The sequence below is a fragment of the Periplaneta americana genome, chromosome 4, assembly GCF_040183065.1.
Source record: "Periplaneta americana isolate PAMFEO1 chromosome 4, P.americana_PAMFEO1_priV1, whole genome shotgun sequence".
Lineage (NCBI taxonomy): Eukaryota > Metazoa > Arthropoda > Insecta > Blattodea > Blattidae > Periplaneta > Periplaneta americana.
Window position 1 is genome coordinate 47,162,683 of NC_091120.1, and position 22,206 is coordinate 47,184,888.

The 22,206-nt window shown below is 34.1% G+C and overlaps 1 protein-coding gene across 2 annotated transcripts in view; it reads left to right on the plus strand.

Moving 5' to 3' along the window:
• The window catches only part of rdgA (retinal degeneration A), a 727,627-nt gene that overhangs the window by 270,569 nt on the left and 434,852 nt on the right, over positions 1-22,206 (plus strand). The gene's annotated exons all lie outside the window — the stretch shown is intronic.

Consider the following 22,206-nt stretch of genomic DNA (forward strand, 5'->3'; position numbering starts at 1 on the left):
ATGGTTGACCTTCACCTGAAGGTCACATGCGACACGATTGGACTCTACAGAGGACTACATGGAATATGATTGGACTTCTCTGTACACCACATGCGACATGATTGGATTTAATATCAAGACTATTATGGGATATGGTTGACCTTCACCTGAAGGTCACATGCGACACGATTGGACTCTACAGAGGACTACATGGAATATGATTGGATTTCACTGTATACCACATACGAGTTGATTGGATTTACTCTGAGCAATATTATGGGACATGATTGGTCTTCACCTGAAAGCCACATACGACACGACTGGACTTTATAGAGGACTACATGGAATATGATTGGACTTCACTGTATACCACATGAGACTTGATTGGATTTAATCTGAAGATCAATATGGGACATGATTGGTCTTCACCTGAAGGCCACATACGACACGACTGGACTTTATAGAGGACTACATGGAATATGATTGGACTTCACTGTATACCACATACGAGTTGATTGGATTTAATCTGAGCAACCTTATGGGACATGATTGGTCTTCACCTGAAGGCCACATACGACACGATTGGACTTCATAGAGGACTACATGGAGTATGATTGAATTTCACTGTATACCACATGCGACATAATTGGATTTAATCTGAAGATCAATATGGGACATGATTGGTATTCACCTGAAGGCCACATACGACACGACTGGACTTTATAGAGGACTACATGGAATATGATTGGACTTCACTGTATACCACATACGAGTTGATTGGATTTAATCTGAAGACCAATATGGGACATGGTTGGTCTTCACCTGAAGGCCACATACGACACGATTGGACTTCATAGAGGACTACATGGAGTATGATTGAATTTCACTGTATACCACATGCGACATAATTGGATTTAATCTGAAGACCAATATGGGACATGGTTGGCCTTCACCTGAAGACCACATGCGACATGATTGGACTCCATGGAAGGATATGATTGGATTTCACTGTATATCACATGCGACATGATTGGATTTAATATCAAGACCATTATGGGACATGGTTGGCCTTCACCTGAAGACCACATGCGACACGATTGGACTTCACAGAGGACTACATTGGCTATTATTTGATTTCACTGTATACCACATAATTGGATTTAATCTGAAGACCAATATGGGACATGGTTGGCCTTCACCTGAAGACCACATGCGACATGATTGGACTCCATAGAGGGATATGATTGGATTTCACTGTATATCACATGCGACATGGTTGGATTTAATATCAAGACCATTATGGGACATGATTGGCCTTCACCTGAAGACCACATGCGACACGATTGGACTTCACAGAGGACTACATTGGCTATTATTTGATTTCACTGTATACCACATGATTGGATTTAATCTGAAGACCATTATGGGACTTGGTTGGCCTTCACCTGAGGGTTACATGCGATGTAATTTAAATACACTAACACAATACCTTCCATGGTCATATACTCATTTAAAAGCCCTCGTTATGTTTTAACATAGCCTATTGATTTTGCACGGGTTCCATTCATCCATTGAATACCTAGGATACTTTGTACAAGATCACAGTTACTGTTTTAGTTAGAGAGTGGTTAAAGCCGTTAACACGTTGATTTCAGTGCCTTCACATATGGAAGAGCAATAAACGCGGTACGTGCTTGTAGTATATGTAAATTATGATTAAGCCCCGATAGACCCTGCTCTGAATTCCGTCGAGTGTTCCATTATTGTTATCATACCCATTTATGCTCTCGAGAACAAAAACACATTGCTCTCCAGAACAAGTACCAGAGCGTTCTGTGGAGATACCGCAGTGGAGATCGATATCTCCGTGCTGTGGAGAGACAGACAAACAATGGTCTGATAAAGGGAGTAATGAATGGTAGGAGGAGGGCAGGGGATAAACCTGACATAGACGAATAATTCAATTAGTGACAACGGAAAGAGTTTTCTTTAGAGCAGCGAACACTAGAAAGTCCGGAATGAAGTAATCTGTATGTAGGTGCGATGTTTTCAGAGGATTCATTTCTCGTTTTCACCAGTTTAATTTGAACCGTTTGTTTTAGGTTAAAGGTTATGGAAAGTTTTCATCAACGCAATCTAACCTCCTGCAGATGGATCATGGACTCTTTGTGTAGCTGAAGATTAATTCTAATGCCTTCTTTAGGTCACTGAAATAATTGGATACTCTTGTCTTAAATTCGTTCAATTATATCGTTCTCTGTAGAGAGAATTAATAAGTAGGATATAAAACCTCTGACTTCTAAAATATAAACTCAATTTTTTTTTCTTTCTCGGCTTTTCATTAGCATTCTTCTGTTCGAGCGCTTCTGTAGGACTTCATCTTTGTATTAGTGGTATGTGGAAGCAGAAATGAATATTAATTTTGAATTCATAACAACATTTCAATGAGTTCATTCTTGGTAATTTTTTCTCGCCTGCTTCTTATTCTACAGAATTTAAAATAATTCGTCAGTTTAGTCTTATACCACAATTTTATTATTATCCATTTATTGATTAAATTTATTATTATTATTATTATTATTATTATTATTATTATTATTATTATTATTATTATTATTATTGTCATTGGTCAAGTGCTTTTTTCAAGTTCTCTCCCCTGTCGCTGTTATTTATACTCGCTTTAACATCTTTGGTCATATCGTGAGTTTTTTTTTTTTTTTCCAGATCGTTTCTTGTCTGTTCTGTATATTTTTCGGTTGCCATAATAAGTTGAAGTTGTCGCTTCCTTTCTCTGTCGGACGTTCCCCAACTCTTCGTCCTACGGAAAACCAAATTTTTTCAAAGGTTTTTCCTCAACCAATTGAAGTTGAATTGCTGGGTAAATTTCGGTGCTGGACTTCGGACTCCTTTCGCCATCATAATTACACTACTTATCTTACTTCATCATCATCATCATCATTATCATCATCATCATCATCATCATTTCCGTCTCTTTCCCATATTTCTGGCTTGAAGACTACATGACCAATTTGTTACAAATTTCCTACTTGTATTTATATTTTGTAATTTATCAGGCCTATTATTATTATTATTATTATTATTATTATTATTATTATTATTATTATTATTATTATTATTATTATTATTATTTACAGAAATCTGTAAAAGGTTCAAAATTCGCAATACATGTTACACTCATATCTTAGACATCAGGGTCTTTGGAGAATCATGTACTTCTTATATTAATATTGTATTATATAATTTCTGTAACTGTAATTTTAATTTTTATTTCCTATTTTATTTTATTTTATTTTATATTCTCTTATAGGCCTATTAATATTATAAGATTTGAACTGCGACCGGACACGAGCGCTGCTCATTCGGTCTCAAATTTTGTTAATACTACTCTATCTCCTTTTTTGTATTGATTGTATTATTTTATTTCTATTTCTCTTGTTTGTTTGTAGTTATATTCTTTATTCTGTATATTTAAATTTAAATTAAAGATTAAATTAAATTCTTCTTATAACAATATTTTAAACAAATGCTATTTTGTTTTTACAGTATATTTCTATAAAAAATGTAAGGGCTTGTCGACAAAAAAAATTCTTTTTTTGTATTATTTTGATAAGCTGTAGTCTTAATGTACTATTATTTCTTATTATTCATTCAATAAAGTTCGTGTATGTTAGTGAAATAACACTTTTATACTGGGTTTAATGCCAAGGTTATTCTAATTACTTATTTATTGACTTTTAAGGAACCCGGAGGTTCATTGCCGCCCTCACATAAGCCCGCCATTGGTCCCTATCCTGAGCAAGATTAATCCAGTCTCTACTATCATATTCCACCACCCTCAAATCCATTTTAATATTATCCTCCCATCTACGTCTCGGCATCCCCAAAGGTCTTTTCCCTCCGGCCTCCCAACTAACACTCTATATGCATTTCTGGATTCGCCCATACGTGCTACATGCCCTGCCCAACTCAAACGTCTGGATTTAATGTTCCTAATTATGTCAGGTGAAGAATACAATGCGTGCAGCTCTGCGTTGTTTAACTTTCTCCATTCTCCTGTAACTTCAACCCTCTTAGCCCCAAATATTTTCCTAAGAACCTTATTCTCAAAGACCCTTAATCACTGTTCCTCTCTCAAAGTGAGAGTCCAAGTTTCACAACCATTCATAACAACCGGTGATATAACTGTTTTATAAATTCTAACTTTCAGATTTTTGGACAGCAGACTAGATGACAAAAGCTTCTCAACCGAATAATAACACGCATTTCCCATATTTATTCTGCGTTTAATTTCCTCCCGAGCGCCATTTATATTTGTTACTGTTGCTCCAAGATATTTGAATTTTTCCACCTCTTCGAAGGATAAATCTCCAATTTTTATAGTTTCATTTCGTACAATATTCTGGTCATGAGACATAATCATATACTTAGTCTTTTCGGGATTTACTTCCAACCCTATCGTTTTACTTCCTTCAAGTAGAATTTCTGCGTTTTCCCTAATCGTTTGTAGATTTTCTCCTAACATATTCACGTCATCCGCATAGACAAGAAGCTGATGTAACCCGTTCAATTCCAAACCCTCTCTGTTATCCTGAACTTTCCTATTGGCATATTCTAGAGCGAAGTTAAAAAGTAAAGGTGATAGTGCATCTCCCTGCTTTAGCCCGCAGTGAATTGGAAAAGTATCAGATAGAAACTGGCCTATACGGACTCTGCTGTAAGTTTCACTAAGACACATTTTAATTAATGGAACTAGTTTCTTGGGAATACCAAATTCAATAAGAATATTATATAAAACTTCTCTCTTAACCAAGCAAGTTTTCAATACTTCATTTACAAATATTTAAAAATGGGTTGTGTTTAAATTATAACTAATATTGGATTTGAATAATTTATAAAATCTAAAATATTATTTGAAACGTATTATACGAGTATATTTGCTAATAAAATTTCTACGTTGTTCTAAAACTTTGACATTGTTTTTCTGAAAACAATGGTTTTTCAACTTAAGCTGTTATTGCACCCAGAGTCTTAATTAATAATGTGATATTTTTAGGTCCTCTACAGCATGTACATTTTCTAGGCTTTATTTGTAATGTATTGCATTGTACTTCGCCTGATCATTTAATAAAGCATAAGGGATTGTTGTTATTGTTGTTGTTGTTGTTGTTGTTGTTGTTGTTGTTGTTGTTGTTGTTGTTGGACAGTGGACAACTTAATCAATAATTGTAGGCGCATAATAAATATATTACGGAATGACATTTCTAAATCCTTATGAATTTGAACTTTAGTCGATAAGAAGTGAATGACGTCGCCATGTCTAATCCGAGGGGCCCCCATTTGCAAATCAGCTTAAGCCTTAATGGATATTAATGCAAGAGCAGCTCCTACACATTATTATATAGATTACGCGGCACACAAATCAGTCAGACAAGTTGCCTAATAGCAACGGCGTAGCTTTGCGTTTGTATCGGGTATTATCACAAATACGTCATGGCATAAAGACTGGGTACTCAGGTACAAGACAGCACAATACGTACAGTAGTGGCAAAAAAAAAAAAGGACCGACCCTTGTAGCTGATTTCAGAGTCGCGGATTCAAATTTTGCTAATCACATCCATCTTGTATAATTAATTGTAACAATGAAATTTATTGCATTTGTTCGATTCTTACCGTCTTTTGTTTCCTTCAGTGCCTCAAACTTACAGACGAAAAAACTTTGAAAGTTTTATTCTCACCTGGCATCTACCTCTATTCGGCAAAGAGAACTGCGTATTTTTACATTAAATAGCAGTACATACTTCTGGCTTCACTATCCATATTGAAATTACCACAGTTTGACACAATACACAGCACAGGATTCTTTTGTATTAGCTACAAGGGTCTGTCCTGTTTTTTTGCCACTACTGTACATAATATTGTACACGTCATTTAAAATGAATTGACGTGTATCTGAAATTTATATTTAATGAAATCCTGTCACCATATTGATAGTTTAACGGGCACTCTCATACACGCAATACACTCACAGTACGTTCATTATTTTCATTTTATATTAAAGCGAATGAAAATGTATAACATAAAGAAATGAAAAAGGCAAACTATGTTTATCATAAACGAAAATAAGATTATTATACAGGTAATCATTCATTGCATTGGAATATTTTAAAATGTAATACAGTATAAATTATATGAAAAATCATAATTATTTTGTCTCAGATTTTGAGAAGATCCTACAATAATGTTAACAGTGCAATATTGATTTTGTTCATAATGAACTCAATAGAGTTTGCTACCAATTTATTTGCGAAATCTTTAGTTTCGTCTATCGATACACAATTTGTATTATCTGCTAGCATTTCCTTGTGTAATCTATTAGTTAATATAACAAACTTGCAAATAATACATCCGTAACGCCGAATCACTTGACAAATTCCTGTTTGTGTATTTTTCTACGAATTCTATATGTAAGCATTTCCAAGTTTTGGAAATGGGATAACGTGTTACATAGGCCTACTGTAAATCTTCAAGATTACATGGAAATGATGAAGTTGAGGATGTTCCTTCGTGTTCGTTCACTTGTAAAATTTTAAGCAAGCTATTGTGTCCTTTAGTTACAATGCTGTAGCACGAACCGTCTCTGAACATCATTGATTTTTAAATTACACGAATTACATTTAATTATTTTCCCACGTCTACCAAACTCTCGTACAAGTAATTGTAATTTTTAACTTACAGACTACTTTACTTTGGACATATTTATTAATTTTAATCACCAATATTCTACTGTAGATACAACGTCGGACCACCGCATCACCTCTGAAACTTCTACTTACTCAAAAAGTGTACGTATTCTCCTCCCCTTCACAACGATATTGCTGCCGGAGTATAGTGAGCGTTGTGTGACCTTGAGTCCGCTTGATTCAGGGCACGTGTATAGCAAGTCCGATTATCACTTTTTACCAATTTGTTTCTAGTCCCCGTCTTGATCTACATAAAGGTATAATGCCTAGGATTGTCCTTACGGAATGCGCGCTAGTTCGAGTCCTCATGGGCAAGGAATTTTATCACGAAATTTCAGCCAGTGTATGGGACCAGTGGCCACGTGATGAGGAGCTACAGATGCGTAATTAAAATTTGGAGCGAGTCTTTGAATGCACTTCTTATCAAAATGTCAGTATCAGTTAAGACGTTTTAGCACAGATTTTGTACAGCTGTCAAAAAAAAAAGTGGCCGCACTCGTGAACAGCGAATATTTTCAAAGTCCACTTCGGGTCGCGGCGATGTTACACGATGCATGTGCTTGTACAAGCAGTTCCCGAACTATGAAACTGTTCCATGTCTGCGCCTCGTAGGCCAGCGGTAGAGTGTTTGTTTAATGATTCAAAGGTTGTGGGTTCGGGCCTTCTTCAAGTTTTCATTTTATTTTTTAATCGTTCTTTAGCGATGTAAATGCTATTAAAATTATCATTTATATTCAGTTATCGTTCTTGACGGATATCACGTTATTTATATTTTGTTATCGTTCTTTAGAGATATGAATAAAATTTAAGTCATCATTTGTATTCTGTTATCGTTTTATAACGATATGAATAACAATTTTTATTATTGTATCTCCAATGGTGGTTAGCCCTATTTTTACATATGTATGTTAGGGCTATAGTTTCATACACAAAAAAGATAAGCATAAAGAGAAATAGAAAAGAAAATTAAATTAGCTTACGCGATGTAAACAAAACATAAACAAACCGTAAATTAGGCATTGCGATTGCAAAATAAATATCAGGTATCAATTTGAAACATACAAAAACATTAACAACACACATACGTAACACTTCTATAACACAAATACGCAGCCTTCCGTACCATACATCATAAATTAATACACAATAGTCATACAAACACAATCAAACTATAATTACGACATTGCGACGACATCAAGCATCACATAACTGACTCACATACATAACAAATCAAGCATCCGTTACAACACATACACTTCAACATAATAACCACACTTTTAAAAGTTACAAATTTGGCTCCAAGAAGAATAAATAGGACACTGTTACTAATTACTATTCTTCTACAATTTCTTAAATATATCTGTAATAAATCTGTGAAATTCCGATATGAATAATATTCACGTTTTTTATATTGTTATCGTTCTTTAGCGATATAGATAATATTCAAGTTATCATTTATATTCTGTTTTCCTTCATTAGCATTATAAAATAATATTCAAATTATTTATATTGTTATTGTTCTTTCGCAATATAAATAATCTGTATTTTATGTAAGTAATTATTATAACACAAATAACCATCTTTCTTTGTAAAATAGGTTATTTTATTTAGATAATTAAATAAGTATTATATAATATCTTATATTAATTAAAAAAACCGATATTTATCATTTATATTCTGTTATCGTTCTTTAGTGATACTGTATAAATAATATTCAAGTTATTTATATTGTAATCGTTCTTTAGCGATATAAATAACATAAATTTAATATTAGGTTTGGAAAAATCCAGTTGCATAATACTGGTATTAGTTTTTCTTTTTGTGTTGTTACATTATACTATCTTGAACCACAATAAAATGAAAAGGAGTAACGAGGAATTGAACCTGAGACGTTGACATCTAAATTTCGACGTTCGTCCGCTGAGCTACGAGGGCAAAAGTGTGGAAAGATTTTCGGAAAAATTGGCCCAATCACACTCTAAGATTTTCTGATGATTCGTAGAAGCTAGTCCAGGATGCGGGGGGCAAAGGCTAATTGAGATTTCCCGGTCTCTGATCGGGTCAAACATCCTGATAGAATTAATATTTAACCCTTGCCGTGACTTTCGGTGAAGTCCGGAGGGCCCAATTAGTCAAATCCACTTTCCTCATCTCCATGCTTGGGTCCCCTGGAATTTAATAAGATGCGAAAGAGATAGTGGTGTGCGGAAAGCAACGGGATGTTACCGCATTTAGGCCTATCCTTCCCAAGAAAAACTGCAAACATGAACAAAGGAAGCTTTTAATAGAAGAAGAAGGATATTCTGCGGACCTCTGGAAAAAGAACTAAGGAAGAGACTAGTGAAGTGCTTTGTGTGGAGTGTGGCATTGTATGGGGAAGGAACTTGGAGATTACGACGAAATGAAGAGAAACGAATTGAAGCATTTGAAATGTGGATGTGGTGAAGAACGGTGCGTGTAAAGTGGACAGACAGAATAAGAAATAAAATTGTGTTTGAAAAAGTGAGTGAAGAAAGAATGATGCTGAAACTAATTAGAAAGATAAAAAGTAACTGGTTGGGTCTCTGGTTGAAAAGAATAATAGAAGACATTAGGATATGTGGATCATATGCGGAGACTAAGAGGAAGGCAGAAAATAGGAAAGATTGGAGATTGCTGGGTTTGCAATGAAAGACCTGCCCATGGACAGAACACTTATGTATGTGGGTATGTTCAGAATGCCTGGAATATCGTATCTAAGAACAGTCGCTATTTTCAAAGACTAGTCGATTCCATGCCCACTCGACTGCAAGATGATCGAGATAAGAGGAAGATAGACTAAATATTGAATTGTGGCTTTTTGTTTTGTTTTTTTGAACGCTTGATTGTTTGAATGTTTTAAGGCCGACGCCAGTAAATTTGTTTTGTTTATGCCACGAAAGATATTTTTATTGAGAATAAAATCTTTTTTCTTTCCATTTGCAGCCACAATATCGTAATGATAAAGTCATGGCATAATATATTAATGAGCCTGATGTTAATTACTAAAATAATCGTAAAAGAGAAAGTAGCCATTATGTATAGTTTGTCTCTCTCAAAAACAGAACAAAAAAGAACATAAAAAGCACGAGGTTGTAGTCGAACGCAGGACCTCATGAATAAGAGGCCTGAACGCTACCATTACGCTATCGAATCACAGAGAGAATACTTCAATTATTAACTGTAGATATCAGGCAACGTGGTCCAACAACATGTAACATCGCCTGTCTCCGAATTATAGCGAAGATACCCGAAGGGAACTTTGTTCCAGGAGAGCGGCCACTTTTTCTTTTGACAGCTGTACATAAATAAGTAGTTCTACTGACATTATTTTCACACACACACACTTACCTACGCTTAAAAATTTATTTTATATTTATTATAACTTGTTCATTTCTACTTTCATTGTTTTCATAGACACATACACACTTTGGGTTTAAAAATGTATTTTAAATTTCTCACTCGTTTTTCTCACATTTTTCGAAAATATTCACGTAATAATTTTATTATCTCTTCATTTACAATTCTTGACATTTTGGCGAATACAATTTTTCTTATTAAATTGTTAACAATTTCCATTTTGGCTAATACAATTTTTCTTATTAATTTGTTAACAATTTCTTTTCTTCATAGAACGGAGTTTACTCAAATCTGTCTCAAACATGTTAACAATAAAATATGCTTCAGCTTCTATTTCGTCACGTAACATAAATATCATTTTCTATATTCCTCTAAAACCTTTCAATTTCCACAGTTCTAACCCTACCATGGAATACAAATTCTAGCATTTATATCCAATATCGTTATGTACGATTCTTGACTGCATACAGTTTTAATTTTCATATAATTTTGTAGTGAAATTTTGTTATTTATGTAACTTAACGTTTGTTGCCTTTCTATATCGTTACATCTTTGTCTAGTAATGTTTATAACATTGTTTTCACTTTCGTGATTTTGTTCCCACAAGTGTTCCAGTTCAATTTTATCCACTTCATGTTTAAAGTGCTTGCCGAATTTATTTTATTGCCATTCATTAGCAAATATTTTCAACAAATTTTAGTTATCTCGTTATCTTCCATTTTTTTAAATTATAAACCAAAATGTGCCTACTCTTGCCATAGTTTCTCCTCTATTGCGACATCTATCACATTCCAACATTGTAGTGACTATCTGATTGGTCTGGAAACTATTGGGATTTAGAATATTCTCAACAAAAGTAAATAATAATACTAGTATAATGCTGCATATAATAATTTCTCGAAACTTAGGGGCAGGGCATGTATTGGGCAGCTCGTTAAATTATTTCTTCTTGGCCATTTTGTTTTTGATTTCAAATAAAAACCTGTGAACTTTTAACTAAGAATGATTTTATTTAATGTACAATGTTCCCGAATAAATTGATTTTTGGGTAGTCTGAACCTGAACAAAATACATTCAATAGTTTAGAAGAAATTGCTTTGCAAAGACAGACGGCATGGTCAAAGCACTATCTGAGTATCGATTTTTTTATTTTAGAAGGTCATTTTACGACGCTTAATCAACATCTTAGTTATTTAGCGTCTGAATGAGATGGTGATAATGCCGGTGGAATGAGTCCGGGGTTCAGCACCGAAAGTTACCCAGCATTTGATCATATTGGGTTGAGGAAAAACCCCGGAAAAAATATAAACCAAGTAACTTGCCCCGACCGAGAATCGAACCCGGGTTACCTGGTTTCGCGGCCAGACGCGCTAACCTTACTCAGTCAATCAATCAATAAATCAATCAATCGTTTATTAATGTCATGAGCAACAGTTTTTTTGCAATAGACATGAAATATTCTAAATTACAAGAGAGGTAAAATAATATTTGACATAAAATATAAAAACAAATGAATACAACAATACAAATTAAATACAATAGTAGTAATGATAATAATAACAATAACCAATACTAATAATAATCGTAATAATAAAGAGCAATGCAGCTTAGAAATTTAGAACACATTTACAGTGGAGTCAAGAAATTCACTAATACTATAGAATGGATGGTTGATTAACCAGTTATATAAAACAGATTTAAATTGTATATAACTTACATCATGTGCCTTTTGTGGTAACTTATTAAACATTGTTATAGCAATAGAATTGAACCATTTTTTGGACTTACTTAATCTAACTCTAGGTTCTGAAAGACAATAATTATTGTACCTTGTATTATAGTGATGAACTTCTGTTTTAGGGTGATAAGTATTAATTTACATTAAACATTGGAATAATTTTTTCATAATTTACATTAAACATTGGAATATATATAAATTTATTTTCTTGAATAAATAGTGGTCTACAGTGAGCGTCATATGCAGACGTGTTAAAATGCGTATGTTGTTTTTTTTTTTTTTTTTTTTGAATGAGAATATTGGATATGCTACTGCTATTTCCCCATATATAAATAGCATATGATAATATACTATTGTTGAAGAAGGCGTAATAAGAATTTATGAGGCAGAATTTTGGTATTAAAGATTTTAAATGTCTTAATAAGTAAATTACTCTTGATAGCCTGAATACTCCACAGATGTGGATTTTAGTATCTATAGTGCTCATAGAGTTTCCATGAAAACTTAGAAATCGGTTTCATTATACTGCTTATTATCAATAGTTTACAACCACTTTCCTTCTTTTTCAACAATACACGACACACTATGAATTTCAATCGACTTCTAGTCGGTATGACGCCGGATATCTGAGTCATGACCTCTTATCGACAACGGACAAAGCATGTAGGGTCTATGTCCCATGTGGTAGCATCCACCTAGTGCTAAAACTGTATTTTTTTCCATTATGAACACTCCAGCCAGCCATAAATAGATATTAATTTTATGAAATACGTTTATCAAAGCCGAAATCCAATTTGGACGCTCTTACTTATCACTCTCGACGGCTTAACGCGGACCAACTGAATTAATGAGGCCGTCTGTCCCCTTTTATGATATATTGAACTTCCGTTATTAAATTGTTGAAGCTGTTAATATTGTCGAATTAAAGATTTGCTGGAAACAAAAGCAGAATCACTTACATTTACCTTTGTTTCCTTTTGTTGCTTCGATCTAGAGCCCATTCAGAAGATGAGTCTGATGAACGTGTTGTCGTGTCCATACGAAGTGCTTGACTCGCCAAGAGGCGTCCCTGCACTGTCTAATCGCAATAACGTCATGTTCTTCCTGTGCACACAAGGAACTTATTATTCCTTTCAAGAATGCTTGCAGCAGCGACAATATAATGATGAGATCATAACCTAATGAATTTATGTATCTAAAGACTTGCTTGTAGAGTGTGAAGATAAATCATTTGAAGAGTTTTTAGTCTGTTTTGAGGTCTTAGGGTTTCCCTATGAGAAAAGTTTTTATGTCACCTGCGTTGTTTTGATATCTGAAGATCGGATGGTGATAAATCGCTTTCAAGAAATCTAATATCGGATAGTACATCATATGTGTCAATCTTTTGTATAATAATAATAATAATAATAATAATAATAATAATAATAATAATAATAATGACAACAGTACAATACGGTAATAACTATTACATTGGGAATGAGTATGACGGAAATAACTGGAGTAATGACAATTTTATTTTGACTATTATTCTAGCGATGGTGATGAGGAAATTTACAACGATGCTGACGGTAACAGCAACGATAGTGACGATGACGATGCTGAACAGTAACGGTAACGTCGTGACGATGACTACTTTCTGGTGATGGTGATGAGGAAATTTACAACGATGCTGGCGGTAACAGCAACGTTAGTGACCATGACGACGCTGAACGGTAACGGTAACGTCGGTGATGATGACTACTATCCTCAACGGTAACGCCAACGATGGTGACTATGACAACGATGCTGAACGGTGACAACGATGGTGACGACGACAACGATGATGAACGGTAACGGCAAGGATGGTGACGATGACAACGATGCTGAACGGTAACGGCAAGGATGGTGACGACGACAACGATGCTGAACGGTAACGGCAAGGATGGTGACGACGACAACGATGCTGAACGGTAACGGCAAGGTTGGTGACGACGACAACGATGATTAACGGTAACGACAACGATAGTGACGACGACAACGATGCTGAACGGTGACAACGATGGTGACGACAACGATGATGAATGGTTAGGGCAAGGATGGTGACGATGCCTACGATGATTAACGGTAACGGCAAGGATGGTGACGACGACAACGATGATGAACTGTAACGGCAAGGATGGTGACGATGACTACGATGATTAACGGTAACGGAAAGGATAGTGACGACGACAACGATGATGAACGGTAACGGCAAGGATGGTGACGATGACAACGATGCTGAACGGTAACGGCAAGGTTGGTGACGACGACAACGATTTAACGGTAACGACAACGATGGTGACGATGACAACGATGCTGAACGGTAACGGCAAGGTTGGTGACGACGACAACGATGATTAACGGTAACGACAACGATGGTGACGATGACAACGATGTTGAAATGTAACGGCGACAACTATGGTGACTATGACAACGATGCCGAACGGTAACGGCAAGGTTGGTGACGACGACAACGATGATTAACGGTAACGACAACAATGGTGACGATAACAACGATGTTGAACGGCAAGGTTGGTGACGACGACAACGATGATTAACGGTACGACAACGATGCTAAGCAATGACCGCGACAGTGACGATAACATGCTGAATGGTAACGACAACGAAGATTAACGGTAACGGCAACGATGGTGACGATGACAACTTTGTTGAACAGTAACGGAAACGATGGTGACGACAACAACGATGATGAACGATAACAACAACGATGGTGAACGGTAATGACAACGATGGCGATGATTACGACATTACAATCATGTTATATATCTTTATAATAATTACATATATGACGAAACACAAGAACCTTTTTGAAATGGCGTGGTTGTCTTCTGTGATTAGTCAGTTTGAGAGCACAAGTTTGCCGGAGCTGTTACTAATGAGTCGGGGGCGGTAGGCGCTCGATCTCTCCTACAAGCGTGGCTCAGTGGCGGTCTGCTGGCCTGGATGGCGTTCCTCTTCACACTGAACTATACTAACGTTATTCCCGATACGCTGTATGACATAGCATGCATAGATAGACTCCGTATTCCAGCTACCTAAAAATTGAAGTTAAAGACAGATTGAATATGTATACAGTACGCCGGACACAGGTAATGCGACAGATAAACTGGTCGTCGCTGCCTGTTCGTGGAGTACAGTTAACTCCCGACATTCTGAAGTTATACTAGTAAACACCGCGTGATGTTCATTTTCGTCGTGATCTTTGCAGTGAATAATAACGTGCATTCGTAAGTTACAGAACTTGAACATATGCGATATTATTTTATACCGCAAGAAATTCTTTCAATATCACATGACGTTATTGGCGCATGATATAGTACAAAATATTCCTATTGTCTGATATTTTTTCGTGGTTCATTAGGATTTTGCATATCGCTTATCCACTAATTTCCTATGTACTTTTTCTAGAAATTCTCTAAAATGTAGATTATTTAATTTATTAATTGGGATATTGACACTGAACATCATGGTGGACTACACAAATCCATGCTAAACGTCAAGTTAATATCTTCACAATTTTCAGATTTTCATGGTACTGGTTCTTTTGGCTTACGTTCAAAACACTTTCTGTGCCTTTTGGTATTGCAGTGTCTTTCAGTCCACTGTTTTTGTCACTTTTACGTTTATTTTACACAATTTATATGTAATGTTGTCTATATTGACAGTGAAAATATTAGTTCAAATATCCTCAACTATATCCTGCAATATTTCACGCTTGAGCGTCTTACTTAAGGCATTTTACCTCTGCAATGAACCTTCGATCAGGCTGAAAGATGTAGTTATTTAAATAGTGCTATTTAAATATATATTTTGTTTCAAATACCTCAAAGAATAACTTGTGAAATTAATGAAATTAGTTACGGTTATATATATATATATATATATATATATATATATATATATATATATACACCTACATACAAAAGTGTTCTGTCCAAGGACAGGTCTTTCACTGCAAACCCAGCATTCTCAAATCTTCCCTATTGTCTGCCTTCCTCTTAGTCTCCGCATATGATCTACTTATCTTATATTTGTTATATATATCCAGAAGAATCTTAGTAGTTATAACGCCATATCTGTTACTCATATTTATGCCTATCCCACTAGAAATAATTATTACCTTGTTGAGCCTCATTTAAGATTGGCCAAATCCAAAAGCAGGTACAATTCTGTTGCCGTTTCTGTCTTCAATAGATTAACTCAGGAGGTCCATAATATAACATTTTTCCAATTTAGAAGAGCAGTGCATAAATGGCTTTCTCATAATCCTTTCTACTCTATCAATGAATACTTTTAACTTGACCAGATTATGTGTTCTGATTTTTTGTACGTTATTGTACTTTTATCTGTGTATTTGTTATATTCTTTCTTGACTGTCCATAGCAACAAACATGCTGCTGACAATTATGAATAATAAAGAATAATGGTGAAATTAAACGAAAAATAAAAAGAAAACTTCTTCATTAATGGACATTAAGGAGAAATTTGAACATATCTTTAGAAGGTATAGTATTTAACAAAGAAAGTGTTTCCATGTCAGAAACGAATTTCATATCCAAGGAATATGTAGGCATTAATCAGTAGCAGAAGGTCCACTGACCCAGTTGCCTCGAGAAATTAAATATTGGACATTATCTTATCAGTGAATCTGTCAACGCTGAGCGTGATGGACAACAGCAGATTACGCAGGAAGCTGGAAGACAAGCGGTTTGTCATTAATGTGTTGTGAAATATCGGCTGAAGATTCATAGACGTTTGATATTTTATCGACAGTTAATTTCCTCTTTTTCAATCATCTAAATTTCTCCTTTGTATTAGACTCCAGTGTTATCAAATCGAGAGATGAAGCTCCTTTATTCATTGTTGACATCAGGACTGCGAAGTCTGTAGTCAAAACAGCTGACTGCTAGCCTCCCTTAAAAGCTCAACCATGGTATTACTCGACCGAGGCCAGTGGAGTCCTGCAGCCCGGGGCGCCACTTGTACTGCTCCTGCGTTGGTATAGCAATAGTTCACATTACGCCCGCGTCTCCACTCGCCTCGGTCGAGTTATAAGCACATTTCAAATTGAAATGGTGGTACTGTGAGATATTCTATCATCACTTCTTAAATGAGCAATTTACCTTCCAGGCCGTCTTCCTCAGTGGTCTAGCATATAGATTATATATAAAAAAACGTCCTTGATGTTAACACTGACCGCAGTGCACAAGGCGGAAAAGAAGAGAGAGTTCTTTACTTTTCATTTTTTTCTTGGCTATATAAATAGTTATTTTACAGTGAATAGCAAAAATGTGATGTACACTTATTATTTTCAAAATAAGCGTAATATATGATAATGCTTAATATAATGTTGTCCATAAAAGAGATCCGTAGTTTTGCTAAACCAAAGTTCGTTATGGCAATGCTTTACAAAACTGAAGAAAAATATTATGTTTTTCGAATACATTGTTGAAAGTTGTATAATTTGTATCTGTGCGCGTATGTATATGCTCTTATATATAGGGTGAACCATAATTGAACCAGTGAGTGGAAAAAGGGAATAACTACATTTTTTTGCTAAATTGAACTGAGATAGCCATTTTGTTCCTCAATGATAGACCCATTGGATGAGCTGAAAAAGGAAATATTACTAACATTCTTACCCACGTAAAATCTCATTCTGTTGTGTGTGGAATGGAAGAAGGAAATAGCTCTTGTAGTAGTTCCCTTTTTCCACTCAATACTGTTCTATTACAGCTAATATTGGAAAATTTTTATAATAAACTAATAATAAGCTACAAGAAATAACTGATACATGTGAACAAAGGGGAAATGTTGTCGGGTTATTATTCGACTACATGCAAAACTTATCGCTTTCCTTTATTCGTGTACAGGAGATGTTTTATCTTCACAAGCTTTGGATATACGTACGTACGTACATACAGTATTCTGTATTCATAATCTTTCTAACAACAATGCATTGAAACTGCCACAGATTAACCGAACAGTAAAGCAGGAAAAGTTAATTACCATAATTGCATAAAAACACCTTTTCCAAAGCTTCCTTAGTACCGTACCGTGTTACAAAATATCTGTAGATGCAGTAACTAAAGTTTGTGTCATTATTACAGTTATCTTTAAATAACTTGAAAACGATTAGACATATCTCAAAACGAATTGCACCACTGTTTTTCTCAGAAAATATCAGATGAGTTTGAGTACATATATGACCCCCTTTCCGTTTAAAATTTCAAAGTTTCATTCAAAATGGCGGCTTTTGAGATAGCTGAGAGCTAGAATCGAATGTGTCACTGGTAGAGCATTTGGTTTTATAAATACTGGTAATACCTATAACAATCGAAAATCAAGCATATGGAAGATATATATATGGTTCTAGACTTTTGATTCACCTTGTATATTTTTTTCCATAAAATTGTAATGTGGAAGTCGTTATTAACCTGTTTATTCATCTATATACATTTTTAAAGAAGGAAAAAACTGGAGGGGAGGCTAGGAAGCTAATAAAGTATATGTATGATTATTGAGTCGAAAAAGAAAATAAGTTTTAAAATTTAAAACAATTGTATACAAATATTAACAAGGCATAGAGCAAAGTTTGGTAATTATACATATTATATATATATATATATATATATATATATATATATATATATATATTACAAACAATAGTGAACATTTTTACTGTTGACAACATTTAAATCAAACTTAACAGAAAAGCTGTAGAAAGTTTTTTTTTTGTTTCCTGAAAAGTTGGGTTCAAAGTAGTTATTCCATTTTTCCACTCACTGATTCAATTAATGCCATTAATTTCAGAAGGTTGTTCTGAAGAAAAGTTTAATACAATTTTGCTCGTTTTTACTTCCTGTTCGAGATAAAAATTTATATGTGAAACATTTCATAGAGTCTTTTGGGAAAGCCATTGATCGAATTCCCAATATGCTCAATCAATTTAAGGGGTTACGTACAACTGACAGCAGTAAAACTTTTGGAAATATTCAACATTGTTTTCCTCCATTACTGTATCTTGTACAATAATGAAAATTGGTATGTCTAAAATACTTTCCTTCTGCTATATGAAAAAATATATATATTTTTTTACGATTAAAAAAATATGAACTTTTTTCTTTTTTTCAAAATTCGAAATGTTGGCAGTTCACTGTGCAGTGATGAAGCGTTTCCCTCATAACTTATATACTTGTTAACTTTTTCATGTTCTCTCTCTTTTATTTTATTGCTGAACTCATGTTTACAATATCATGCTCTTTCAACTACTTTTCTTAATAAATATTTTTTTTATTTTGTGTTAGAAGAAAATACTGATATTTGACCATTTTTAAAAATGAATTTATTTTTATCAGACAATCTATCTAAGGTATAGAAGTGATCTTGCATCATATTGTAGATATGACATGCATAAATACATACAAAAAATTTAATCACAAAATGTTGGATAATTTTTTAGTTATGTGGGAAACGCTTCATCACTACACAGTGAACTGAATTTTGAAAAAAGAATTTAATATTTTTTTTAATTGTAAGAATATTTTTTTTTCATATAGCAGAAGGACAGTGTTTTACACATACTAATTTTCAGTGTTGTACAAGATACAGTAATGGAGGAAAGAAATGTTGAATATTTTACTGCTGTAAACTGTAACTAACCTCTTAAGAGAGCAGTGTATTATGAAAATAAGTGATTGAAAGAATTTTAGTTTTATCCTTTAAATGTGCAGAAATTTGATCCGAACAAGAGTAACATTGTAAAATGTCTTTGTAGAACGATAAGTTGCATTTGGATTAAAATATCGTGTATTACAAAAAAGGAATCTTATATTTAATGAGTAGGAATAATGATCCTCATGTTCTTAACTGCTATAAGGACTAATGTAAAATTTTATCAAAAGTTATAAAAGAGGCAAAAAGAATGCATCTGAATTAAAAAATATAAAATTCAGATAATAAAACTAAAAATTTTGGAATGTTATTAAAAATGAAACTGATCGATATCCAAAGAATGAAAATATTTGTTATATTAAAATGAATGACTGTAAAGTAGGGAACCCAAAAGCAATTGCAAATTATTTTAACGATTTTTATATAAAATATTATTGAAAACTTAAACATTCAAGACTGTGCAGAAGATGCTACGATTGGTTACTTAACAGATGCATTTAACACTAGTTTAAATTGAATTAATTTATTTGCTATGTATTATATTTTGTAAGTCAATTGATGAATAGTTGTTTAGATTTGTAAATTGAAGTGTCTGCTTGCTATGTACTGTATGCTTTTTGTGGAGTCACCGATGTAGCTCAGTCGGTAGACTCGCTAGACTGCTGCTCCGGAGCTGCGCTCGGGCCTGGGTTAGATTCCCGTTTGGTCTGATTAAGTGGTTGGACTTTTACCAAGGTTTTTTCCACCATAAGGCAAATGCCAGGTAATCTATGGGAAATCCTCGGCCTCATCTCGCCAGATAATTATAATTTTGTAAAATTTTGACTTGTTCCACATTTTAAAGTTTCAATGCTAATGTAAGATCTATGGAATACAATAGTAAATGAAAGTAAGTTAAAATTGAAAAAAAAAACATGTTAGTTAGAATTAAATAATCGTGGACAGAAACCGACCGAAAATATATGAGTAATAATAGTTTTTAGCTCTCAAGCTTTTCTGATTAAATACATGGAAAATCTTAGAGAAAAGGAGAGAATTGAAGTTCTGTGTAACTAATTGAAGTTCTTCTAATAGGAAGACGATCCAATAGGAGGTAAGTGTCTTATTTAATGAAGTGCATCCAGAAAGAAATATTAATCACACTACAGGATCTAAAACTTTCAAAAAAGTTCAATAATAGTGAAGTGCTAAAAAAAATTAATCCGAGTTTGTAAGACCAAAACAAGGTACAAACGATGAAAATACACTTAAAAGTTTTCAGGAAGATGGGTTGGCAAAAGAGAAACAATAGAACGGCCTCCCAAGTTATACTGGTCGGAATCCATTCGATTTTTTCTTGTGGAGTTATTTAATGAAGAGAATAACAAGAGGTAAAGCATAGGATCACTTACGAGATGCATCAGATCAGTGGAAAGCGTTGTTCAAAGTATTAAATAATTTTCTTTAGAGACTCATTTATTATTTGACAGTAAATGGAGGCCATTTTGAATAATACTGATGATATCATATATTTTAAGATCTGGAAATTATAATGCATAATTTTGCACAGTATACAAAATGAAAAACTAATGTTTAGAAACATATGCAGAATTTGTTGATGTTCTCCAAAACTTTTATACTCAACATTTTACATTCATATTCATATAGTGATCTGCCCAAGGGCAGTACAGCGAATAGGGATTACAAAGAATGGACACTGAGCGAATTTTCCTGTGTTTTGTTTCTCTATGCGCCGGCGTTTAGTTCCACTTTCAAGCGCTAGAGATTAGTGTAATCGAGCATACGCTAAGATAATAATTGAGAATAGAGTTGAGACACAGGATTCAAACATCGCCTACCTTATTGCATAATCCAGTAACCCTTTGCTTCAAATAAATTCAAGTTAACAGCTTTTCCTTATTTCTCAGTGACAAAGTAGTTGTAATAATAATATTTTATATTTCAGATATCATAAATTATATTATAAAATAATATAATACATTGCACAATTATGTATCAAATTCCTTTAATATTTGTATATAATGTAATATTGGTATATGGTTTTACTTCTCATAAAAGTTTTGTTTTTCCATTTTCAGTGCTATGAAATCATTACGTATTTTAATTGTTGTTGAGGTCAACGACTCAACTCTCATTATGAAGGAAATCTAAGAGTCTAGACATTACAGTTAATGACGGATTTATTATTTATGGATCCAATTTATTTTATCTGAGTACATAATGTACCTAGATGTATTAATTATATGTGTTATATTTCCGCTGTGTCGACTGCTAGCTGGTGTGATGTCAGCGCCAACTCTAGGGAGAAAGCAGAATCTCACGCTCTAGCTGGCTTGAAAGTCATTGAAATCAGTCCGGCTACATCAAAGGTACCGACGCGAAGTGTCCATACTTAATTACCTATACGCTGGGCAGCAGGCAGTACTTTTACTGCAAATCCAGCTTTCTTCAGTCTGTCCTATTTTCTACCTTCTTCTATGTCTCCTCACATGATCCATATATCTTAATGTCGTCTATCATCTGATATCTTCTTCTACTCCGAACTCTTCCCCTGTTCACCATTCCTTCCAGTGCAACCTTCCATTTTACATTAAGACTAAGCAATATTAAAAAAAAATAATATGTCATATTTTAATT